This window comes from Bacillus rossius, chromosome 7, assembly GCF_032445375.1.
Source record: "Bacillus rossius redtenbacheri isolate Brsri chromosome 7, Brsri_v3, whole genome shotgun sequence".
Classification (NCBI taxonomy): domain Eukaryota; kingdom Metazoa; phylum Arthropoda; class Insecta; order Phasmatodea; family Bacillidae; genus Bacillus; species Bacillus rossius.
The window spans coordinates 69,345,384-69,371,298 of NC_086335.1; the positions used below are offsets into that span (position 1 = coordinate 69,345,384).

The following is a 25,915-nucleotide window of genomic DNA, read 5'->3' on the forward strand; positions in this document are numbered from 1 at the left end:
AGGTAGTTGGTTAATTCACCGCCGCAATCGCCACCATCTCTAGGGCATCGACTTGTGGTGGTCCCTAGCGGACAAGTGTCGAACTCTTCAAACACCCCTTCCCCCTCCCGTTGAACGACCTTGAGCTGCAGTGAATGATGGGTGCGGGGGGTGCGGGGAATGACAGCGGGCGACAGTTCTGCGCTCTAACGTGTAAATAACAACCTAAGACGATACAGGGCGTTACGGCAGCGCACTGCAGCGGTGAAGTTCCCAAGCTGCTCTTCATACGCTCCTGAAAAAAGTAGAGTAAATCCTATCCACTCGCGACTTCTGTACAGTATATATATATTCAAAGCTGGGAGCTCGGCAGTTCCTGGAGGGGTCCCCGGGTCACGGGGCCGGCGCAGTGGAAAACTCCAGTGTTGTTCAGAGCAGCGCCGCTAGCGGGAGGAGGAGGCGGTGTTGTCTGTTATCTCCGCGCCTCCCCCCACCACCACCTACACGCTATCTCGCCGTGACGTCACGGGTGGCCTGATGTTTACGGGAAGCCTTCTTTTCACAGGCGAGAGAGCCGAACCCCCGATCGTGCATCTTCGGGTTTTTATTTTTGTTCATTGTAAAAGGTTAGGTTAGCTACATTATAAATACTTTAAAACATTGTGGACGGTTGATTTGGTCAGGATAGCTACGTTAAAGATACTGTGAAATCATGTAAACGGTTTCCTAGCCCTGGATAGCTACATATTAAAAAGTTATTTGCTAAGCAACCATAAAATTATTTTACAGTATTTTTAATGTAGCTATACTTACCTAATATAACCAACCATCCACAATGTTTTAAAGTATTTATAATGAGCTAACCTATCCTAATCGACCGCAAAATTTAATGCCACACCGGTTTATACAATGAGATAGAACGGAAAAATAAAAAGCGAGCATGAACTTCGGGGAACTTCGGGTGTGGCTCTCTCGTCTGTGAAATTCAGGCTTCCCCACACTACACGAGCATGCTCTTTCTCTATAAAGACAGTCGGTGTTGTACTCGCACAACGGCTGCAACCAGCATTGAACTGTTTGGCGGATTGTTTTGTCAGGATGAAGAGCCACTAAAAAAGACACAAAGTGATTGGTATAAAAGGTGGCTTGTGGAACGAAATCGTTATAGTGACATGTCGATGCTGACAGAGCTGGAAATCTCAGAGCCTAAAGACCTGCATAGTTATTTGAGGATGGATAAATGTACATTCACATTCACAAGTAATGTTAATTCACATTTCACTGGCTTTGATATACCTATTGACATATTCCTTACTCCTTATATCCCACAGTGATCGAAGAGTGCGATATAAATTTATGAACTCCTCCCAAAAAAAAACCTTATTGTCATTAAAAGACATGATGATGCGACAACAGTGGGCTCGGGGCGAGCATGTTGGGACCTGCCACACACTAGCGGATATGCTCGGTCCGGGGCCGGCTCGGAGGGAACTGCCATGCCCGGTCTGACAGAGGCCGGACCATAGAGTAAGTAAAGGGAGAGGCGCCACTCCCATAGTATTAATCGATCGGTTAAATTTGTAAACAAAACCCTTGCGATCATACCATTTCTTTGCAACATGACAACGAAAAAATTACAGCCAAATACAACCTGAGGAAGGTTTAGCGCGTGATAGTTGGCATCTTTATTCACAAGCTTGGTGCAAATACGGCACATCAATTCTATTTATTTTACTTTGCTCGTGTTTTTGTTTGTATAAACGGCGAAAGCAACCTCAACCTGTCCTCGATAATTGTGTAAACACTAACCCCCGTATCACGCCTCACTGTTATTGTTACGAGAATGTGTGATACGGTTTTATGTTCTTTGCAACACATATATTTTTAACTTGCGTTAAATTAAGGTGCTAAGCTTTAAGTGGTGAACAATTTTTTTTGCAACAATGGCACTTAAGTACATTGACTCGTTAATTAATTTTACTAACAGTTCATAATATTACATATGACACAATAAATTTAGTATAGGTCTACTTTCACTAAAATTAACTAAAATTAATTTAAAACTATTTATAATTAGAATAGAAGTAATTTCTAGTACTGTAACAGCAACTTAGATTAACACAAATTAATAACAACTGGACATGTAATAAACTAAAGAGATCAAAACTTGTAATCTATTTTTCCCGAAGTTGGTGAAACATGGTATGATCCAATTTTTAAGGATTCATTTCAGTTCGTCCTATCTACTGCCACCCCCCTGAGCCGGACCAGGCCATACACTAGCGGATATGCTCGTCGAGCCAAGTCGGCGAGAATGTCCGCTAGTGTATGGGGCGCTTTGTAAAGTAGAAAAAGAATTTATTCAGCCTGAGTTTGAAATTAGCAAGGTTTTTTTTATTACCTTGTCGCCTATGTAGTCTAGTTCGTTCCAGAGCAGCTTCTCGTGGCTGCAAGTGGTCCTGAAACATATTTAAAGGCATAATTTTTTAAATACGAAATTCAATTCCCTCCCCCCCCCCCAAAAGTATAAAATGAGAATTATTTAACGAGTCTTAAATTTATTTAGATTTTCTATCAATTATACGTATAACCTTCAAAACGCTTTTTTTTTTTTTTTTTTTTTTTTAATGGCGTGATGTCACTTCCTGGGACAAGCACGGATAAATACATACTTCAGGCGAATTCGGACACAGCACGAATCATCGTAAAACAATTTTTTTTTTTTAATGAGATAGTGATCCTCCACACAAACGGCTCTGTCAAGCAAAACCAGGTAACAAGGCTCTGAGCTGGCGTGTGAATCACTCAGCTGTGGCATCACACCACAGGAAACAGCTTCTTCGTGTCAAATGTATGTATGTATGGTACTCCGTTGCAGAAACTGGCAGTACTTGGTGAACTACTATCCCTATAGACCTGCAAAATTCGCGGTTTCGATGGCCTTCAGGATAGACTGCTCATACCCCTGTACACTCGGGCAAATAACGCAAGTTCATTGGCTGCCGACTTGTGAGTCGTCTCAGCTGGTTTGTCTGTGATTCGATCCTTCTTTGGTTGAGGGTTTATAACTGCATGATATTCGTCCAGAAGAACAGTAAGCCAATAGCAAAATTATCTAAGAGGTATATGTGTTTGAATTCTAGCCTATCACCGAATGAATCCGCTAATTTTGCAGGTCTCTAGCGATGGGGCTCTAATTGGAGCTCAGTCCTCCAGATTAACAGTGAACCAATGGCAGAAGCAGCACTAGGGTATAATAATTTTTTGATTTTAGCATAACACGAAATGAATCCGCGAATTTTTCAGGTCTCTAACCATCCCGAACAGAAACATTGTTGCGATGAGTCATCGTGAGGGACTGGGTACACGGGGAGGGGGAGGCTCGGGGCAGCTCCCGCAGCACCTGCTGTCACGTCACGCGGCTGAGGTCCAGCCAGTGTTGCCAAGTGTTGCCCTCTGTCACGTGACAGTGACGACACCCCGCAGAGAACACGCCCTTCGCCCCTGGCCCTGGGGCGCGCCGACTGCCCAGATAGTGGACCGCACGTACACACCGGCCTTCTCGGCTGTTCCAGAACACCACTTCGCCGCTACCCTACTGCTTCAATCCGTGTGTGAATGTGCGACTGACTGGTTTTAATGTAGCAGCACCTTTTTTTTATATACTATTTGCTGTATGTTTAATCACTTTACTTTTTATGTATGTCTATGCTTAATTTTCAATTACTTTAAATTAGTTTGTTTGTTTGTTTGTTTGTTTATCGTCTTTATTGGTGGCGAAGTTAAGGCGGTACGCCTTCTCTTACACTTAACCACTTTTCTGCAATTACATCAAAGATTTGAATATTAAAAACTAAGCATGATATAGACTAAATATTAAGAGAACAAATTAAAATTTTAACTTAATGTTCAAATATTAACTATTACAAAAGATTCAACCATAACTAATTATAAAGTAATTAAAAACTAAGCATAGACATACATAAAAAGGAAAGTAATTAAACATACAGCAAAAAGTATCAAAACCGAAAAAAAAAGAAAAAAAACATTAGGTGCTACTACATTAAAACCAGTCACTCGTACATTCACACACAGAATCAAGCAGTAGGGTAGCAGTGAAGTGGTCATGGTAAGCAGTTGTTACAAAGATGTTTTTTCAGCCTGTGCTTAAAGGATGCTAGATTTTTTGTTTGCCTTTTGTAAAAGCTAATATTCGAACATTAAGTTAAAATTTTAATTTGTCCTCTTAATATTTAGTCAAAATCTACTTATATCATGCTTAAATTTTAATATTCCACTATTTGATGCAATTGCAGAAAAGTGGTTAAGTGTAAGAAAAGGCGTACCGCCTTAACCTCGCCACCAATAAAGACTATAAATAGACCGCACAAGTTCTTTCGTAGTCCCAAACGCGAGCCGCGCGTGAACATTGTATTCAGTGAAATAAAACTCAGATTTTTTTTTTCTTTTGACGTGATAACGTCTTATAAATCGATGAACGCCGGCTGCAAGCACGAAAAAGGCATGACTCAATTGTCACGTTCCGCCTGAGCCGAGCGTGCAAGAACCGGCCAACCACCGTGCGAGAAAATATTCTATATCAAAACAGGTTGTGGCGGGCTTTCTAACTAATTTTTCGTGATTATATTTAAACAAATCATTTAAATTGAATTTGCAAAAACTGTAAATAATATTTGAAAATTAAAAAACGTATGCAATTTTTCATCACTGTTTTCTTATGACGTTATCACGTAAAATTATCGTCCGTAAACCGACTTCACAGACAATCCCCCTCCCTTTTTTTTTTTTTTTTTTTTAAATATTTAGTTTGAAGCTGTCCGGCCCGAGCCATGTGTTCCTGGTTCTACTTCCGGCCAGGCAACGGTCCGGGGCTGTGTGGTCCTGCACCTCCACTCTCGGAAGGCAACGTGAACCCACGGCAGGATCCCGCCTGCAGGCAGCAAGTAGCAAGGACACACAACACATGGAAGTGGAAGTCGACGTCGCGACTTCGCAAGGTTAAGAATGGGCTGAAAATGTTCAGCAAGGGGCACAAAAGGGGGAGTTGGTACACTGAAGAAAAAAAGCATAGCAAAAACTCTCACTATAGATTCCTGCTGAATTCTGGTTACTGCAACCTTTGTAGCTCACTGCAGAACTGCGCTGAGGTCGCTCGCCCAAAGACACGCGAGGCACAGACACGCTAGGCACAGCCATGCCGCAGACAAATGTCGCAGTGCAACGGAAGTAGCAACGTCTGCACCCGCGAGGAAAACCCCCAGGAGACGAAGTCATGCATCCGTGATTGTAACACTCGCAAGTAACCGAGTTTCATACTTGGGAAGAGAACATCTTCTGGCCAACGAAGAACAATGGAGGAAGAAGAGGAACACTTACGCCAATCCTGCCCACAAAAAAATCATTTGTTCGCAGAAGTTAAACGTTAGGAATTTCAAGGATTCAACATGTTTACAAAAAAAAAAAAGCTTGAAGCTCTGTACTTACAAAATTCAGCTGCGTGAAGTTAAACCGAGCGACAGACAAACACAAAGACACCACACGTCTTGTGTATCCTGGACGACTCTGTGGATTGCAGACTTTCGTGGCCATTGTCTTACAAACCACCTCGGCTCTCGTGTCTGAGCCGCGGCCAAGTGCACCGACGTTTCGTCATGAAGTGCAGGAGCATCTTTATTCAGGGTTGAGTAATTGACTGAGAACTGAGAACTAAGCACGTGAAAATCAGAAGAGTTTTTTTTTTTTTTAGTTAATTTTCAAAGTAAAATAAAATAAGATCTCTTAGATTTACGACTGACATCCGTAAATTTTCAAAGATCCATGATTCTTCGTAAATATAAGATTGAGCCATGTATTTATTACTTTCTGGCTCTCCGAAGCGAGTCTGGCATATGCCCTGCTACAATGTTCTAGGCGCGACTGTACTGTCCCTAATGTCTTCCCTTTCCCACCCCCCATCCCCCCTATCTAATCTCCCCACCAAACTAAACACACAATTTCACCAGAGGACTACCTGCAGTGTTTCCCCGAACTGGGGGACAACAGAAACAGCAAAGCTAAGAGTGACAGTGACAATTTACTTGACAAGCTGTCGTTAGCGTCGCAATGTCATTTCCACTGTTGATTACAGCAGAATCACAGCACTACGCATGTCGGCCAGCATAGCACCCCTGCACGATATTCGAATGAACACTTAATTCTAAATGTCAATTAATTAAAAAGGTAAAATAACACTATTTTATACCGAAAAGGATCGCGGTCACAAAAAAAGAGAGAGATTCAGCAAAAATGAGAAGTAATTAAGAGTTCGCCAGTCCAACAAGTTAGGTATAATTTATTACTGTTCACAGAATCTAGTTTAGATATGAAATGAATATTGTACAGGCTAACTCAATCATGGACCTGAAGGAAAAAGTCAAAAGGAAATTCTCCCAATCAAACTACGACACTCTGGAAATTGTGTTACAACAAAGAAGAATAAATATAAAAATAATGACATTTATAAAATACTAATTAAATATTATTCGGCATTATTTTAAATAACTCTACGTTCAATTTCGTGTCCGAGTTACTAATTATAAGCGTATTTGCAACATGATAACACATGGATTTGCTCGTTACCGTGGTTAGATGTTACACATTTATTTATTTATTTATATATTTATTTATTTATCATCTTTATTGGTGGCGAAGTTAAGGCGGTACTCCTTTTCTTACACTTAACCACTTTTCTGCAATTACATTAAATAGTGGAATATTAAAAATTAAGCATAATATAAGCAGATGTTGACTAAATATTAATATAACAAATTAAAATTTTAACTTAATGTTCAAATATTAGCTATTACAAAAGATTCAACCATAGCTAATTTAAAGTAATTAAAAATTTAGCATAAAAATACATAAAAAGGAAAGTGATTAAACATACAGCAAATAGTATTTAAAAAAATAGGTGTTACTACATTAAAACCAGTCACTCGCACATTCACGCACAGATTCAAGCAATAGGGTAGCGGCGAAGTGGTCATGGTAAGCAGTTGTTACAAATATGTTTTTTCAGCCTGTACTTAAAGGAAGCTACCGCTTCCGAAATCAACTGCCAGAAGTAAGCTCGAGTGAATGAGAAACCAAACTACAGTACACGCTTTAAATAACATCTTGTCATTGTTAAGAAGACTGCATATCGTCGCTCTACCACTCTGGTTCTGGGGTAGAGCGCCTGCCTTGTGACTTGTAGGACCCGGGTTCGCGCCCCGGCTCCTCCAAGGCGGATTGCCCAGACGAAATGGTGGCATTTTCTCTGGTAGGAATACAATCCCTTGTAACAAGTCAGGCTACCAAAGAAACGGTGGGTGGAACAGAAAAAAACCTTCCAGGTGGCTTCCAAATGGGGAGCCCGTTTCTTTCTAGGGCTCCCCATGCGGAGGCCATCCGGGGGTTTCTCCGGATTATGGAAAATTTTTCCAGCCCAACTCTTCTATCGGACCATCCTCTTGTCCTGTGTTCGACCTGCTTGCCATATGGCACCAGGCAGGACTGAGCCCTGGTTCTCTTATACAAATTATAGCCACGGCTGGCCAATCCCCGAACAGAGAAGACGACTCAGGCGAAACCTTACCTGCAAGGCTAATCTGAAAGCTGTCTAGTCGTATGGGAATCCGCCTGAGACGCACTTAGATCCGTCACTAACCTGATTTAGGGGGAGGGGGGGGGATTATTATAGTGTGCCGTGCACACTGTCGCTGATATGGCGTTCCACATAACAAACACCCAGTGTAACAGCTCCAACGATGAACATATCTGTCTCCTCTGCTTGACCTGCGCAATTCACCCACAGTTACACATCCCGTTTATCAGACGTGCGACATTTGTCACTGGTCTGCAGACGACGACTGCCGAATGTGGAACATCTGGACGCCACGCGAGCTGGCTAATGACTGGCATCAGCAGTGATTGACGGCTACAGTCGTGGACTGCATCACCTGGTCACTGGCCGAGCGCGTCACTGTGCAGTGGCCACTCACCACGCGGGTCCGGGCTAGTGAACTACGCAACACGCTATCAACGAAAGAAAATAGCAGTCGTTTATAAAGCACGCTGGTCGCAATACATCACCAACCATATAACTTAAAATTGTAAACTGAAAAAAAAAAAAAAAACAATCTTCTACCTTGGGCTTCTTTTGAAAACATCAATTTGATTTTAATTTTTTTTTAAATTTCATTGTATGATAATTATAAAAGTGAAAACGTGATGCATACAATAAAATGAACAATGGCCTTTTTTTTTCAGCACATATTTTTGAAACACAACTCTAACATAGGATCATAAATCTAATAACCTTAATTTTTTTAAAAATAATAATTATGTTAATCTTTTGAATCTTCAGGAATTGAATGAAAGATGCTAAATCAAACTACTATATCTGTCTTGCCGGTAATAAGACTTCAATTAACTTTAATTTTCGAGTTAAATATATATATAAGACATTATATAATATTAAAATTTCTATCCAAACGTATAATGTTTGAAATAATTACATTACTGGAAATGATATGAATTCAGTTTGTTAAGAATATTAAATTAGGTCGATTAATTGTGTAGGTGGCTGTGTTTTTCGCGCTACTTTTCTTACTAGTTTGCAACACCCAGTTGCAAAATGCAAGCTGTGACGCGGAAAGGCGCTGGACCCGAACCACGGAGACCTGGGTTCGTAACTCGGTGCGGTCCAGGGGCGCAACAACAGGGGGGGGGGCAAGGGTATTTTGCCCCCCCCCCCCTCTGAAACCTTGAAGTGGGGGCAAACGGGGGCAAATAAAGTGCTGTGTAATCAATTTTTATATAATAAAACTGCTTAAATAGCACCATTTTCCACCTTAAAATAAAAATTTTTCCCGGGGGGGTACCCCCGGACCCCCCGCTTCAATAGGGGGGATCGATGATTCTTTATAAAAAGGTAATTGCCCCCCCCCCCTTTGGATATTTAGTTGTTGCACCCCTGGTGCGGTCACGGCCTCCTGTGTTCACGGTCTGCGCAGCTGGGGACGCGCGCGTTACAAAAGAAACTTCACAGACAGAGGCACAACAATGTGCAATACGTCCATAAAAGAAATTCCCCAGTTATAAATTTTAATAGCAGCAACCGTAAGCGCTGTAGGGTGTTGATTCAAGGTCACAATTAAAGCGTAACTCAAACGAGTACCGCTTTGTTGTTGTTTTTTTCCGCTTGCAGCGCATCGTACGCAAAACGGCGACCCCCGAGCTGCAATTTGCTAAAGAGTGAATCTTTAATTCCTGTTCAACGTTCGTTTCGTTTTTAATTGTGATCACCTAATGTGTAGAGACCTGAAAAATTCGCGGATTCATTTCGTGTTATGCTAAAATTCAAATAATTATACCTTAGTGCTGCTTCTGACATAGGTTCACTGTTAATCTGGAGGACTGAGGGCCAATTAGAGACCCTCACTCATAGAAGTGTCGAATCACAGGCCACCCAGTCGAGACGACTCACAAGTCAGCAGCCAATGAACAGTTGGCATTTGCCCGAGTGTGTAGAGGATATTGTAGTCCATCCTAAAGGTCATCGAACCCGTGAATTTTTCCGGTCTCTACCCATGTGGCAAAAAGATCCGCCGATGTTATAGATATTCAGTTCGAGACGACAGAGCTCTTTTTCGCTGGCCTCCGCGTTCACCTGACTGAACGCCATGCGGTTTTTTTTCCTTTGGGGCTTTATAAAAGATCGCATCTACGTTCAGCCGCTACCTAATGATTTGCCAGAGTCGAGACACAGAATTGAAGAGGCTATTTGCTTCCATTACTCCGGACTTGTTAACCCAAAGTGTGGGATAAATTGAACTTTAAGTTGAATGTGTGCTGTATAAGTAAAAGTGCACATATTTAACATTTGTAAGAAAGACTAGGTTAGTTTGACGTATGTTTTGTTGTAAATGGTCTAGATCAAACTGTTGTATTATACCATCGGAACTGCGACATTCTTCTACGGACACCTGTATAAGAATGTGTGCAAGTATAAAAGTGTGCCATAGCGCAAACATGTCGTCGATCGCCCCACTCCTGATAGTCGAGGTCTGATGACGTGGTCGTCTCCGAGCAGTCTCACTTCCGGGCAGGACAGGGGAAGTGCCGGGAGCGGAAACGAGGGCCGTCATCGCCGCGATTGCGGGCGGAAGTCGCAGCTGCGGCGGGAGACTGCGTCACCGCCGCTGAAGACACCCGGACAGCGAGTCACCGCCGCCTTTGAATATATATACTGTATAGAAGTCGCGAGCGGATAGGATTTACTCTACGTTTTTCACGTATGATGAGCAGCTTGGGAACTTCACCGCTGCAGTGCGCTGCCGTAACGCCCTGTATCGTCTTAGTTGTTATTTACACGTTAGAGCGCAGCACTGTAGCCTGCTGTCATCCCCCGCACCCCCCATCTATCATTCACTGCAGCTCAATGTCGTTCAACGGGAGGGGGAAGGGGTGTTTGAAGAGTTCGACACTTGTCCGCTAGGGACCACCACAAGTCGATGCCCTAGAGATGGTGGCGATTGCGGCGGTGAATTAACCAACTACCTCAAAACCGCATTAGAAATTTTAACCTGGGCTGGCGACTTCTATACAGTATATATATTCAAAGCCGCCGCTGAAGACACCCGGACAAGTCACGGCTCGAAGGCCCTCGCGGCTGTGGGTCCCAGGGCCACTGTCTGTCAGGAGAAACAGTCATAAACGCAATCAACTGTGCGAGGGGAGGAGGTCGAACATACACAAACCCCCTGTTTTCCAGAGTTCCGTGTCAGTCTGTTTGTGCCTGATGACGGGAACAGGTGCCATTTCCCGAAACGACGCAACTGTTTTGTCATAGGGAAACATGATATGGTCGTCGGTGTTGTCATTGTTGTGTTGTCCATGATACCTGTTCAGGTAGACCGTTGGGTTTATATGTTTGACGTCAGCTGATTTAGGCTTGTTTTCTCTGGGTTAATGGGTTTAATTTTTCAATTGTGAATTTTTTCCCCGTGACAAAACGGTGCAAAACTGCAATGGGGTATGTCGTGTGTCCAAGAGATTGTTCTGAATCGCGATAACGCGCGAAGTGTCTGTTCGGCGAGGCTAGGTGCTGCACAGCTCTCTCCGGTCGAGGCAACACGCGGCGCGGAAGGCCAGGGATGCGCGGGGATGGGAGACATCGGGCCTCGGCCGGCGGGAGGGAGGGTTCCCCGGCAGCCCTCGCTGCAGGACGGGCGCAGCTGCAGCTGCAGCAGAGGGCGCGGCAGCTCGTCCAATCAGCGGCCAGCCGTCTTCCTGCCCCGCCGGACGCGAGCTTCCCGGCCGATGAGACACCGTCCGAGTCCGTCCTCCGCCGACTGGAGACTGTCCCTTGTTCGCTCCAGACAAGGCGTCAACGTACCCCACACACACGAGGCCGCGAAAGCCTGCGATTATCGTTAGATGTTCACCACATTTTTTTTGACGTGATGACGTCTTATAAATCGATGAACGCCGGCTGCACGCACGAAAAAGGATGACTCATTGTCCCGTTACGCTTTGTCCCGTTACGCTCATTGAACGCTTGCGCCGCATCTATCTCTCTTCCACTCGATTGGAACAACCATCGATTTGACTTTTTCCGAGGCACATTAAACTTGAAACACTCCCATTCGTTTCCTACTTTCCCTATCATCGTCCTATCCTTAACAGAATAACACAGATTGGAAGAAGTTAAATAGCAAACACGTATAAAAGTTAAAGTTAAAATAATCTCTTCGTTAAAGTAATAAACATATTTGAATTAATGAGTGCAAATAAAAGTAAATTTATCAATTAAATTGTAGATTTTATTTCACTCCTTCTTTGTATCCATACAAAATAGTGATAATTCAATAAGAATGATTCAATTTTATTCATAAAAGAATGCAATCATTTCATCAATGTTTTGTTATGACGTTGTCATATTAAACTATCGTCCGTAAACCGACTTTACGGACAACCTTTTTTTAAATAAAAATAATATATATAATAAAAATAAAGAATGGACTGGAGTGATATCATAAATAACAGTTGGTAAAAAAAAGCCGCAAAACTATCGCGATCGGACATCGAACCACTGCTCCAACTTCGTCGCGATCAGAGACTGTCTGACGGCTGCGGTGTTTTGCGCATGCGCGAGTGTAAAAAATTTTTGCCAACGAAGGCATGCCGTAGTACGTTAGTGACAGACTAGCTGAACACAGTGTTTCATCGTCACTTTAATTTGAATAAATATTCACTTGTAAAGTATTTTAAATGATTTTTTTTTCTCATAATGGAGCTGGATTCATATCGTTTAGTACAGAATACAATCCATATTTGAAGGAGTATCAGGACAATCAGTTGGTTTCAAGGACGTGGGAAGAAATAACGTGAAGGAAACACAGGATCAAGCTGCCTCGTGTGATGACGCGCGGGAAGCCATATTTTCACAGACGAGAGAGCCATAGCCCGATCGTGCATCTTCTGTTTTTTTTGTTCATTGTAACTCATGATAACTAATTGACAATTAGGTTAGGTTAGCTACATTATAAATACTTTAAAACATCGTGGACGGTTGATTTGGTTAGGATAGCTGCATTAAAGATACTGTGAAATCATGTAAACAGTTTCCTAGCGCTGGATAGCTACATATTAAAAAGTTATTTGCTAAGCAACCATAAAATGATTTTAAAATATTTTTAATGTAGCTATACTTACCTAATATAACCAACCATCCACAATGTTTTAAAGTATTTATAATGCAGCCAACCTATCCTAATCGACCGCAAAATTTAATGCCACTCCGGGTTATACAATGAGATGGAACGGGGGGAAAAGAAAGCGAGCATGAACTTGGGGTAACTTCGGGTGTGGCTCTCGTCTGTGGGAGGAAGGCTTCCCTTGCCGAGCTGTGCCCAGCCTCGCAGCCTGTGTGTAGCCCGGCGGGCTGTCACCTCTAGACGTCCTCTCGCTCGACGATAGTGACACCAGCTAGCCGCAACACTTCCCCTTGTCACGTGACGTGACGTGAGGCGAGGACACGAGGACTTGCACCAGCTCGTGCAAGTCCCGACTTGCTGGCGTCCGGCGAGAAACCTCGGAACAAAGGAGTGCGACTCTTGGTGGAGAATGAAACGGGGACGCACCACAACGCCGAACGTACAATAACGCCGAAATGCCAAATTGACCATAACGCCGACAGCTAGAAAACTGCTTTGTACCACAACGCGGAATTACCACAACGCCGAAAAATTACGTTGCAGGACTACCACAAAGGTTAGGTTAGGTTAGACTAGGTTAGGTTAGACTAGGTTAGGTTAGGTTAGGCTAGGCTAGGTTACGTTAGGCTAGGCTAGGATAGGCTTGGTTTTATTAGGTTATGTTAGGCTAGGTTAGGTTAGGTTTGATTGTGGTATTTCGGCTTTAAGGTACATTTAAGAAACACACACAAATTCATTCAGTTGTTATTTCGGCGTTTGGTACACAGCAGTTTTCTAGCTGTCGGCGTTGTGGTCAATTTCGACATTCGGCGTTATGGTATTTCGGCGTTGTGGTAACGACCCGAATGAAACCACGTTTTGCGCGACATGTGACGCTATCTGTCGGGTGGGCCCATACCTAATGGCAAAAAGAAAAAATTGGGCTAGAGGTTAAAATCTTTAGGTTTATTATAAGTAAGTAGTTAATTGACACAGAAAATATACATAAAATGGCACCTAGCATGTGAGACTACCCTTAATACAATGTGAATCATTACATGCTCCAGTATTATCGGCTCTTTCATGTGGCTAAAGAAAACGTGAATCTGTTTTTTTTTTTAAAAAAAGAAAAAAACTTATGGTGAAAAATAATCAGTAGATTAAAAATATATATATTTTCTAGATCATAATTCTTATCCTATCTATGGGTTTATAATTTTATTTCAATTATTTGACGACTAATTGTTTAGTAACAGAAATTTAAACTGTGTGAGAAAAACACTTAATGTTGGAGATTAATATCTTGTATGCCACACCACAAAAAATGAGGCTACCAAAATAAAGTGAATTAATTTTCACTGGTTTTGTTTGCCTGATAATAGCTTATGCATTACTCCTCACAGTTAATGTAGCTATGTCAGTAATCTTTTATGAATTCTCCCATCTAGTGGGTGGACCCAAATCTTACATTATAATAGTTTAATTTAGACTATTTACAACAAATAATACATAAAATTGAAGGTAAATTAACCTTATTTTTGTTACAAAAGTTAAATATGTGCACTTTTAGTTATACGGCACACATCTTGCCACACTTTGGTTATCACGTCCGGAGTACTGGAAGAAAATAGCCTATTCAATTGTGTGTCTCAACACATGAAAATCTCTAGGTAGCTGCAGAACGTAGACACGATCTTTATTAAAGTCCCAAAGTGAAAAAAAAATCGCATGACGTTATGTTAGGTAGCGAAAATGAGCTGTGTCGTCTCGACCAACGGTCAGGGAAGTTCAACCACTCTCGTACAAAGAGATTCCAATGGGGAGGGGCTCCATCCTGTTGTCAAATAACGTTTACATGTTCACCCTTTACTGGCTGGGAAAATTACGCTCAGGTATCGCCATTTTGCCTGGGTGGCACTTATCTCAAACTTTACGAGTTACTCTTTAGTTGTGACGTTGAACCAACACACTAACCCTCTTACAGTCAAAACTATTAAAATTTATAACTGGGACATTTTTACGGACATTATGTACAAGAAACTATTACGCAAAATGGCATGCTTCTAGACTTACATGTTTGAGCTATGCGGTGTCTGTCACCCAGTGTTAGAGTTTCGTTAAGTATAAACGGCCGAGACACATGCCTAGCTCGTTCCCTGGACATTCCGTCTCCTAACAGACGGATCGCCTGATTTCTCGCGCTGACGACAGAGCTGCAAAAACGATAAGAACCGGCGATAGCAAAAAAGAAAGGAACACAGAAATAGTGCGCCGGGAAAAAAAAACTCTGCACTTTGCTTGGACGGACCTCTCGGTGACGTCACGAGATAACGCCGCAGATTACACACTTGCGTCCGCCGAGAGGTTAATAGGCATAACCTACAACCGTACAACCACTGAACCTTCCGAGTTGTTTGTTAACAGTTCGCAGATACATGCGTATTACGTTGTGGTAGATGAATTGTGACTGGATATGAGCCCTTTTTTTTGACGTGACAACGTCTAATAAATCGATGAACGCCGGCTGCACGCACGAAAAAGTGTCCCGTTACGCACATTGTCCCGTTATGCTGTGTCCCGTTACGCTCATTGTACGCTTGCGCCGCACCTATCTCTCTTCCACTCGATTGGAACAACCATCAATTTGACTTTTTCGAGGCACATTAATCTTGAAACACTCCCATTCGTTTCCTACTTTCCCTATCATCGTCCTATCCTTAACAGAATAACACAGATTGGAAGAAGTTAAATAGCGAACATGTATAAAAGTTATAGTTAAAAAAATCTCTTCGTTAATGTAATAAACATATTTGAATAAATGAGTGCAAATAAAAGTAAATTTATCAATTAAATTGTAGATTTCATTTCACTCCTTCGTTGTATCCATACAAAATAGTGATAATTCAATAAAAAAGATTCAATTTTATTCATAAAAGTATGCAATCATTTCATCAATGTTTCGTTATGACGTCACGTTAAACTATCGTTCGTAAACCGACTTTACAGACAACCAATTTTTTTTTTACTTATCTTATATTCAATTAATTTTAGACGGTCAGCACATTTTCGTGTCGCAATGCCGACAGAGACTTTATCTACATTGATTGTATCCATAGCTGATTCGAATAAAAGCTGTGTTCAAGCAACATTTCAGTAAACAGCAATGTAATAACTATACGGAATGAGTAAGAATTCGACGGGCAAACGTCATCTGAGCCGGTTCTTCATGGAAAAAAATATTAGTTGAAAACTTATCTACCACTTACGGTCTAAAGTTCTTCCCGATACTTGAACCAGCATCCTTGAGATAACTGTTTTCGTATCAACCTATTGCTAATACAGGAACAGTTATCTGACGGGATTTTATACCAGAGTGTAATACGTATGTATTTGCTACTACTACCAAACACTTCGGTAAAGTCCCGGCCACAATCAACGCAAGCTCTTCACAAGCAACAACACATTATTATACGTAACAGTTGAACTCCATGCAGTTCAGTCTGACTTGCTACAATGGCATTTACGCAAGCCCGGTGTTAGTATTGTTACGAACGTGAGAGACCAGACCGCGACGCCAGGTTCGGAGCTGGCTGGCGGCCACTGACGTCACGCGCCGTCCACTGACGTCAGGCATGCCACACGTGCCTGGCCGGATTACAAGGGTCGTCGCTTCCCCCTCCCCCCTCCTCATCCCACGCATCGTCCTGCCTCGGAGCTGTTTTCCATCGCTGAGCGGCCTTGGGAATTCCGCGACGCTATTCTCGATGCTTCGGGCGACGGGTCGGCCCGGTATGACGCGACTCGTCACAGCTGCTCTCGTCGGTTCGAGAAGGGCACCGCAGACTACTTAAAGCAGCGACACCCGGCCTCTTCGACAGTTTTTGGCGAGAGTTCCGAACTGATTCCGAGCGAAGGGAAGTGCGACATCGGCGGAGAGGGTGAGAGAGACACCCCCCCCCCCCCCACCATTGAGAGTGGCGCGACGCGGAGTCCGACTGGCTCGTGAGAGTGCGACTGAGTGGCGCGAGGCTGTGTGTGTGGTCTGGCGCGGGGTGAGGGGCGAACCACTATCGAGCCTAGCTCCAGTGAGGAGTGCGAACTGTGGAACTTGACAGACATTGAGTGACGTGAGGATAAACATTTTTAAGTGCCAGTGATTTGAGATCGGACATTTTTAAGTACAATTATTTATTATTACTGTAAATATTAGTAATCAATAAAAATGTAAAAAATAATTGATTGGGCTATCCCTTACGAACCCAGTTCTCCCAAAATTATAAATCGTAACAGTATTAAGTAGAGATCTATTTTGGTTAAATTCTTGCTTAATAGTATGTTATGCTGAAACTGTGATTTGTTTCCGGCCAATCAGGAGCTCTGGGCGTTCTGCTACGTTGTCATTTGAGTATTTAATTTAATAAATAAAAACTTTTGTGTGTTGACTAGATTGTGCCGAATATCATCCTCATTCTCAGCGACAGCGTTATGTTGGTCTGTTGGTCGCCGAGTTGACCAAGGTCGTTGTTTGTCTGTATTTTCTGTTCTTCTTACAACTGTCTGTTGTCACTCAACTGGTTGTCTGTGCTGTGATATATTCCTCCCACGTAATTCTCTCTGTGCTGCCTGTGTGTTTAAAAGTTAACATCAGCTGATTTTGGTTAGTTTTCTGTGTGTTTATGTTTTCACCTTTCTTGTTGATTATTGTTTTTTATCCCCTCTATGACATTCAGTTGAAACCAGCAATGGCGTTATGTCCTTGAAAATCTTGTAATTCAAGCTTCCACATCGCAAGAATCATTAAAAAAAAGGGGGGGGGGGGGGGTTTGTCTATAAAGTTGGTTTACGGACGATAATTTTACGTGATAACATCATAAGAAAACATTGATGAAAAATTGCATACTTTTTTTAATTTTGAAATATTATTTACAGTTTTTTTGCAAATTTAATTTAAATAATTTGATTAAATATAATCACGAACAATTAGTTAAAAAAAGCCCCGCCTTAACCTGTTTGATATTATAGGTTTTCTCGCACGGTGGTTGGTGCATATGGGAATGGAGGGTCGAACCCCGACCCCCCGCTTGGACGGGCGTGTTGGTCGTGAAGCCATCTCCCCTGATTGGCCCGCGGCGAAGCCCGCGCAGCCGGTGACGTCACGACCCCAGCTGCGCCGCCTCGCCCGACGATAACACACGAAAAGAAAATTCCCTTCTTTTTTTTCGCTTTCAGCGCACGTCATCTTGTCCCGAACAAAAAAATTATGAATGCCGGCGAAATCTGGTGTGCGAAGGAAGGTCTCCGCGGAAAAAAAGTGCTCATTTGGCAGCCAGTCAGAGACAGGGTTTGTTCTGAACTGTTGTCGAGGGCTGGTGCGCACTTCTTCGATATGTAAGGGGAGGCAGGGTATAGTAGTATCTATAGTATATAGTAGTTAGTTTCCCTATGGTAGTAGTATAGCTAAATACATATGACTGTGGTGAATTGGGCGCCGTTGCTATACTATCCAAAAGGGTCTATTATGTTGATTGTGAGTAATTGAACACGTACATAAAAAATATGAATTAATGAGTAATAATTATGTTTAATGATCCAGATGTATGTGGCTTGTGACAGAAACATAACACATTTTAATAAATAAAGAACGACACACAACGATAACACATGCACTTAACAATCCTAACTATAAACAAATAACTACACAAAAACATAACACTTCAACTGCAAATAATCTGTAATTAACTATTTTGTTAAGGGGAAATAGATATGGTGTAGGTTGATAGTAACAAAATTCTGAGTTTATATGGTTTAATGTGGCTTTCCTGGTTATTTTTATGTTGTTTAATATTCAGGATATAGGTAGGCACAGATTTATATTCAAACAAAAGTTCGTTAATTTAAAATTATCATCACTCAAAAATTCATGTACTAGAAACAGTTTAGTGTTCAAACTCTTCAACTTACTTAAAATTACCGTAGCTCAGTGTCGGTAAAATCTAAGTGAAATAAATAAATATCGTAGAATTTATTCAATATATAATGTTTTCACCTCGGCTATAGCTCAGGGTTTGTAGGAGTTCTGCTCTAAGACCACTGAGTAGAATCAACTGTAAATGACACTGAAATAATAATATCAATTTGTAATAAATGTTCAATCAGATGTTAAAAAGTACATCATAAGGGTGATTAACTTTGCAATAATTAAAAGATTCCCAATTACAATCGCAGAAAAGTCTGTACTAGGGACGCTACCAAGCGCAAAAATGGCTACTTTTGGCTTAGAGCATAAGCCTCAATCTAATTTGTAGGTAACTTATCTCTTTGCCGCCGGATCTTGCTGCAAACACTCACGTTCGTAGCTACCACAATACAAATTAATATCAAGACACTGAATTTACTTTATTTTATAAGATTATGAAAAATATGCTAATTTAGATAAGGCCGGCGTCGGGATAGGCCCTGACGAAGAGACGCCTATTCTTACTTTTTTCTACATGACATAATTCACGGACGCATTTCCGCCCACGGCAGTATGCTATTTTACAAGATAGCCTGCGGCTGTAAACAATGCAGCCAAGAACAGGTAATCTAAATGTTGGTGATTAACAATCACATCAAAACAATATGTAAACACAATTAAATATAAAATATCTGTGGTGAGACAAAAATTACAATAAATAACAGAAGTGAAGTTACCACAATGAGTTAAATATTGAATCAGGTTAGGTTTGATGGTAATATAGTCAGTTCAATGTTTATGAATGCTAAGCTGTAGCATGACAGTTCCGTAGTTTGCAGGTCAGACATATTATATAAGAGGGTTAAACAACAACATAGTATCATTACTAATAAAGAAATACATATATGATAATAAAACAATTAATAAGTAGTCTTATGTTGCTGTACGCGGTACCATGTAACCGTACAAGGGGGGTTTGAGTTTCGAGTTTTTAACGTGATAACGTCTTATAAATCGATGCCGGCTGCACGAACGAACAATTGTCACGTTCCGCCTGTGCCGAGCGTGCAGGAACCGGCCAACCACCGTGCGAGAAAATCTTCTATAATAACAAACAGGTTAAGGCGGGCTTTTTATCTAATTGTTCGTGAATTATATTTAAACAAAATATTTAAATTAAAATTTAAAAAACTTTAAATAACATTTGAAAATAAAAAAGTATGCAATTTTTCATCAATGTTTTCTTATGACGTTATCACGTAAAATTATGGTCCGTAAACCGACTTTACAGACAACTCCCCTTGTTTATATGCATGAGTCCACCCTGACAGTAGGTCGAAATTACAAATCTTCTGCTGATACAATTCGTTGGAAAATTACAAGTTGGACAATACGCACAGGCGCATGTTACAGTTATGACCACAGTAAAATTTAAAGTATTTAAATATATTTTTTTTATTGTGGAATTAAAATATATATATATATATTACTTTGAGTAAGGCCAACATTATTATTTGCTCCTGGGTCCATGGTTGTCCTCGAATGCTTTGCAAACAAACATAGCTCATGTAGAGACGTGAACCGAACTTTAAGGGGAAACATAACCATTGCCATCTTGGAGTGTGTAATTTTCCTTTGGCGCAACAAGGCATATGCAATACGTCTGCAAGCTTTCTCGCGCTGTTAGCTTCAGGCTCCGCCATTTTACTGTTCGCTTAACACAAGGACAAGTCCTTAGTCACAAACTGATGTGATTTAACTCAATGTAGTAACGCGATATTTTAAACGATGTTAATATATGACCACATCGACCAGCTTCATGATATTCAAATCATGTTGACAATGTATTATTCGCTCACATGCGTCATTTGGTGCTCGATAATTGTACGCTAGATTAGCGGCGTGTACTATCGTGGCAGCGATAGTAACCTCGAAGATTGTTACGCAACTGGTATTGAGGCGCTGATAGAACGATGGAATGAGTGCATCAATATGGTGGAGATTGTGTCCAGAGAAATCAAAATGTATTTCAATGGATTATCACCGTAAGTTATTTTGTTACTTAAAAAATAATTAAATAACAAGGTTAATTTTTCTGTGGCTTTAAAACCAAATAAATAAATTGTTATACAATAACTTCATGCATATTTTAACTAAACACTGTAAACCGTCACTATGTTTACAGTTTTTATTTTTTTTATGAGATTATGAGTGCAAAATTGATGTAATTTATTTAAAAGGTTTTATGTTAAAAACAGTAGGAGAAAGATGTGAATAGAGAGCCTCAAATCTAATTAATGATTCTATTGCAAAGCTATTTTATCTATGCATTTATAAAACCATTACTATATTTTAGCGCGGTTTAAATTCTCGTTATTCCTACTTGCATAAGTCTGTGAATTTTCAATTCCAGCTTTGGTTAGTTCATCTATGGTTGCTATAAACAGGTATTCGTTCGATAGTGGTTTTTGGAATATGGATGTGTAAAAAAAAAACAAATAAAATAAGAAAAAAATATCTGGATAGGAAGATACGTACTGAGTGAGGGTCGTACTTCTCTTTACATTTCCGTTCAGCTCACAAGAAGAGACTACAGTGGAGTTCCGTTATTTTGGTTGATATCTACATTCATGACCATCCTGGGTTCGAATTTTCGTACTTTCCATCCCTGAAGGACGATGGTCGGAGCCGTCAGTCGCTGTCACAAGAATTCTGAGGCCTGAGTTCCCGTTACAACCATGACAACCATACATCCAAGGTTCCATGTGGTCTACGTCGCTGGTCGAAACGTCCTTGTCTCTGGTTACCGCTACCCAGATGTCCAGTGCTGCAGAGTTCGCAGTGTCTCCGAACAACTGAACTAGACGTAAGGTTACGTGAATCGAGACATTACTAGTATGAAATACCTTTAATTAGATTTTGGCTCTCTAGGAATATATGTCCGCATACAGATAACTATCACTGATATAGTATATATGAGATTATTTGATTACCTAAATAGATGTCATGTATGTTCGCTTGTTCTGTTAAGTCAAGGTAATAATAAAAAAAACTAATATTTTGGAAGGTATAACTAGTTATGTAAAAATTCCTAACCTTTGGCATTACTTTTAAAATATATATATATAATTAGGCGCCCAATTGCAATAATTAAATATACCACGTTCTACAACACACTATTTTAATATGTAACATTTATTTCAAAATAACTTTACCAGTATCTTTACTAGTCTATAGTTCTACATAATTATTGTACAGCGGGACTGTAAGTTTGTTTGTAGAAAATCAACTAAAAAATTGCCAGAAATTAAAATTAAAAATTATATTTCACTGTTATGAAATTACATAATTCATGCTGAACGCACAACGTAAGAACACATAAATTTGTTCGTTACCGAGGTTAGATGTTACTGCACGTGTAATGACACACGAAACTACAGTAAACTCGTGGAGTAACATCTTGTCACTGCTAAGAAGACTGCCGATAGTCGCTCTACCACTCTGGTTCTGGGGTAGAGCGCCTGCCTTGTGACTTGTAGGACCCGGGTTCGCGCCCCGGCTCCTCCAAGGCGGATTGCCCAGATAAAATGGCGGCATTTTCTCTGGTAGGAATACAATCCCTTGTAACAAGTCAGGCTACCAAAGAAACGGTGGGTGGAACAGAAAAAAACCTTCCAGGTGGCTTCCAAATGGGGAGCCCGTTTCTTTTCTTGGGCTCCCCATGCGGTGGCCATTCCGGGGGTTTCTCCGGGGGAACGGAGTTTTGCAAAAATATATATTTTTTTCAGTTTTGTAGCGTTTTAGATTTTAGTAACTGTAGCATTATCATTCCAACATGTTAAAAAAAAAAAGTTCAAACAAACATTTTAAACATTTAAAAAAAAATTGCTTTTGAACATAAAATATTTGAATTAAATGTGTATCAGTCAGTGAGTTGTTGTATACCGATGTTGTGTGTTCAACCATTTATCAGTATTTTTTTCTTGAAGTATTATTGACAGTTATGTAGTATTTTAGACTTTTTTGACGAAAAAAATATCTATAGGCACATTAATTTTATTCCAAAAAATAATATTTCAGAAAAACCACGTAGTTTTCAATCAGGAAGATCGTCTTTAACACACACAGTGTGTATGAATGTTTTAATTATCTTACAAATAGATGCTTTGCATGCTATTTCAATTTCATGATATTAGGTGATCAGCAAAGTAGTAGTTTATCTCAACTACTCTTTAATATTTAATAAATGATATTCCAACTGTAGTCGGAATTGATCAATTAAAGATGCTGAAGGGAAAAAAATTAAAAAGGAAATATGTTTGTGAAACTATTCAGCAAGATATTTCAGCTGTCCAGATCTGATGTTCAAGTTAACAAACGTCTCAGAATTACGATAGCATTTATTGAATAACCTTTAGTCAAAAAACTAATTTAATTAATCAGAATTATCACATAGTAAGTAATGACATTAAACGTGGTGTCCTCTTTTAAGACCTTCGAGTTATATTGAATGCCAAGCTTTTTTTTACCAACATGTAGATGATACTATTAGCAACACATAAAGATATTTAGGTTTTATTAAATTTAAAACTTTCTCTGCATCAAATGATTTTGATTAGAAAAGAATTGAAAGTATGCAGAAAAAGTTCTTCAATTAATACTTAAAAATTTCAGGCATTTAAATTATTTTGAATATGCTACATTACTATGTAACCTATTTGCATTTTCTATCTATTAGACGTTCGATCAGTTATGAACTTTTTATTATATATATTTTATTACCATTTTTGTTGGTTTAGATATAACATCTCGGTTTGGATTAAGAATTCCAACTTGCAATTACAGAATTAGTGACACTTTTAAAACCATTAGTAACTATCAAATGTGTAAAAAATTATAACTCCTTTTGAATAGTCTACTAATATTCATTGGTAAAACTTTTGTAATGTACATATTTATTTTGTATACACCATTTTAGTTTCGTTTTAAGATTTTTGTGAAAACCAAAGTAACCAGAGGTGCCCCCCCCCCCCACCAAACACTATGACTCACCCCCTAATCTAGTGATGCCCCCCCCCCCCCCCAGAATTTTTTTATGCCATTTTCTCAATGATTTACTCTATTTTATAATATTATACTTTTTTAGTATTATATTTTATCACATTTTGCATTAATTAAAACTGATTTTCTAATAATAATATTGGTCATATCAGGTAATATTTCCATCCTGAACCGACTGCCAAACTGCTTTTATTGAGGAAAGTGCGGGGTTTCCAATTTGATTTAAAAGATCCATTTCAATTATCAAAGCACCAGAAACGTATTTTAACATTAGAAGCTATAATTATGTAAATAATATATACATTTTTCTCGTCTTTTAACCACCCCCCCCCCCCCTGAAATTTTAATGATGCAGTCTGCGTCGTTACCCCCCCCCCCCCCTTGTGGGCACCCCTGAAGTAACTAATTGGTTAACATGAACTTTATATATCTGGGTGTTGTGTTTTGACGCATTGATGTGTATCAGTGTATGTCTTGTGTTATTGTTGTTATTTTATGTGTCATACAAACACAGTGGGCTAACAAAGACAAGACAGTAACTGTAACCGCAGGCAGGCAACAAAACCTGGACAACGCCGCAAATGTACAATCACAAAAGAAGCAGCAGTGATTGGCCAGACACCAAATCGCCCACATCGGTTGCCCAAGGAAAAGAAGTGACTTCTATCTTTATTCATCGCATTGCCCTCAGCAGCACGTGGGTTCGAGTCTCTCCCGCGATCCCGCCAGAGAAACAAATCTGAACACCGCCTTATAAGTAACCCAGTATCACAGACATCCACACATGAGCGAGAGGCGGTGGGCGGCACTCCACAGCCTGGGACTCCTCACGGGCCCTTGGTTCGATGCCTGGTTCTGGCATCCGGACCACGAGGCCCGCAGAAGCTATGATGACAATACAGTTTGCGGCACACTGTGTCGCAGTGTTGTCTGATTAAGCAAACAGTCTGAGCAACAACTCAGGCCTCCAGTTCGCCAGCACCTAGTCTGAACATTGGTGGTTCATGGGGCTTTCCCTTCACTGGTGGTAGCCTCGCTACATATCGTAGTCACCTTCTTTTATAAGTAATTATCTATTCACTATCAGTAAATGCAGATTGGTCTAGAGGTAATTAAGTTCCGGGTTCATTTCGTGGTCTCGTCGGGGAATTTCCCTTCCCCGTCTGAGGACTGTAAGCTGTGTTGTCGCTTCTCCCTGAGACTGAAGAAGGCAACGGCAAGCCATTGCGTGATACCTTTGAATATATATACTGTATAGAAGTCGCGAGTGGATAGGATTTACTCTACGTTTTTCAGAAGCGTATGATGAGCAGCTTGGGAAATTCACCGCTGCAGTGCGCTGCCGTAACGCCCTGTATCATCTTAGTTGTTATTTACACGTTCGAGCGCAGCGCTGTCGCCCGCTGTCATTCCCCGCACCCCTCATCTATCATTCACTGCAGCTCAAGGTCGTTCAACGGGAGGGGGAAGGGGTGTTTGAAGAGTTCGACACTTGTCCGCTAGGGACCACCACAAGTCGATGCCCTAGAGATGGTGGCGATTGCGACGGTGAATTAACCAACTACCTCAAAACCGTATTAGAAATTTTAACCTGGGCTGGCGACTTCTATACAGTGTATATATTCAAAGGTGATACCCTGTCGCGGTAGCGGGACAGAGTAGCTTCCACTACCGCAGCGCATTCACTTACCTAATGTATTTTTCTTACACTTAACCACAGTACTACACAGCTACACAAAATCACACTTCTTAAACTTACAATACTAAAACTGACCTCAACTCATCAGCTTCAAAAAAGATTTGTTAACAACACGTTTACAAATTTTACGCAGCGAAAAGCGTAATGTCACAAAGGCTACTGTTATCTGAAAACAAGAAATCGTTAGTGTGAATCGTGATGCATGTTGTACACAATAACACAATGTAAATACATGCGTGCGTGTGTGTGCGGACTTTGCACTCCAAGTGCGACGAGCCGTGAAGGGCAGAAGGGTGGATGGTGGATGGCTGTAGCGTGGGGGCGTGGTCTAGGCCGGTCGTCCGCCCAATCAGAACGCGGTGTTATCGCTGGGTCAGGGGTGGAACTGTACCCCCCCCCCCCCCGCCCCCAGAATCTCCAAGAGGGCGTGGGGGTCGCGAACTCTCACAGCTGATAGTGCTGACTCGCTGAGTCCCGACT

At 40.9% G+C, this 25,915-nt stretch overlaps 1 long non-coding RNA gene across 1 annotated transcript in view; it reads right to left on the reverse strand.

The window, feature by feature from the left end:
- Positions 1–25,596, reverse strand: part of LOC134534480 (uncharacterized) — a 28,294-nt gene extending 2,698 nt beyond the window's left edge. The window contains exons 1-2 of the long non-coding RNA XR_010075501.1: positions 25,511–25,596; positions 2,381–2,438 (exon numbers count right to left, since the gene is read on the reverse strand). This is a non-coding gene — a long non-coding RNA (uncharacterized LOC134534480). The remainder of the gene's footprint in view (positions 1–2,380; positions 2,439–25,510) is intronic.
- Positions 25,597–25,915: the final 319 nt, after the last annotated feature.